Source organism: Bactrocera tryoni, unplaced genomic scaffold (genome assembly GCF_016617805.1).
Source record: "Bactrocera tryoni isolate S06 unplaced genomic scaffold, CSIRO_BtryS06_freeze2 scaffold_11, whole genome shotgun sequence".
In the NCBI taxonomy this organism is placed as follows: Eukaryota; Metazoa; Arthropoda; class Insecta; order Diptera; family Tephritidae; genus Bactrocera; species Bactrocera tryoni.
In genome coordinates this window covers 19,266,955-19,268,585 of record NW_024395824.1, presented here as the reverse complement: position 1 = coordinate 19,268,585, position 1,631 = coordinate 19,266,955, and positions in this window count along the sequence as shown.

The following is a 1,631-nucleotide window of genomic DNA, read 5'->3' as shown; positions in this document are numbered from 1 at the left end:
CGGTACATATATTTACCAGAATAGGGTCCCAGATATCTGTGGGAATATTTTCTGTCGATAGAATCGACAAGCAATTTGAAAAAGTGGATTCTAGTTTGATGAGTTCTACACTTGTTCCTTTCTTAACTTTTGGCAAGTTTATTATTGTCGTTACTTGTTTATCGACCAGTATTCTTTTATTTTCGTATCTAGCTTTTAGAGCTTCCCAAGCCAAATTGAAATTATCGTCATTAAGAGCGAACTGTCTTACTATTATGCCTGCTCGACATTTAGTTTTGTATCTGAGATGATACAATTTTTGCGGTTGTGATAATTGAGGATGGTTTATGTACACGGCCGTGAACATTTCCCGGAAGGACGGCCATTCTTCATAACCTCCGTAAAATGTTTCTGTGTAACATGCGGGCACCTCGAGGTGGATGCCTGAACTTGTCTTTTGACTGTCTATTTGTGGTAGCTCTACTCTACTGTGGGGAGTAGGTGTAATTGCTTTAATGAGCTTTAGTTGATCGGAGATCATAGCTTTTGTTTCTTCGTACTGGTCTAAGCAGTTTTCGTATATTGCGTAAGCCGATTATTTCAAATTTTGTGGTAGGTCTGAATCGTCAAATGCTACTATGGCATCATGAGCCGTTTGGAGGCGAGTCCAGAAATTTTTAATATTTTGGCTTTTTATTTCTAATAACGATTCAGAGCGGCAAATCTAGTGCAGTATCTTGTTAAACTGTCACTTTCTGAAATAAATTTAGCAACCTGTTTTGGGCGTGTAGCTCCTGCAGGTGTATTTTGAATATTGTTGTTGTTAATCATTTTGGCAAAATAATATGATTTATTTATTTTTTTCGTTCGAAAATATATTTGAATTGTAAATTTGTATTAAAAACCGCGCTTTTTATTAATTAAAATATTTGAAGTCCGAATGATTTGCATTTAAGTACACCCTAATACTCGGACTTGTATAAACATATGTACGTGTGTATTTAAAATTTGCGCAATTGAGAGCTCGTTAGAGAGATTAATTCGCTTTTTGTATGCAATCCTGCTTGTTTTTGTTTGCCAAAGAACAAAAGGTATTGCCGGATAATTGCCAATGTGGACTTTGAATATGTAGGTAGGTAGGAGTGCAGGCCTATCGGGCTCAATTAGCACTTGATGTGCCATTTTGAATATGTACTAATGTTTATGTGTTAATATATATTTTGTATAGTTTTTACAAGTTGTGTAAGTTTTGTTGAACTTTTTTTTTGTCTTTTAAGAGAGAGAGAGATATTTGAAAAAGTTATTTTCTTTCATGTACATATATGTTCATCTGTAATTAAATATGCAGTTTTATATAGTATCTATTAGAACCCTCGTCTGATATGTATTATAGATATGTATGTAAATGAATGTATACATATGTATATAAGTTAGCAACAGTAACATTTAAACACGCGCATCCGTTCTACTCGCGAAAAGTGCTGACGATGCGTCTAGCGCAGTGTGGCGTGATTCCCTGGAAATCCAGCGGAATGTGGGAATCGATGTCAGCAGAACTGCAGGCACACTAAGTTATGTTAAGAATTATAAAATTTGTTAAGTTTAAAGCTAAGCGAGCGGTTGAACAATAAAGTTCATGAGACCGGAAAAAA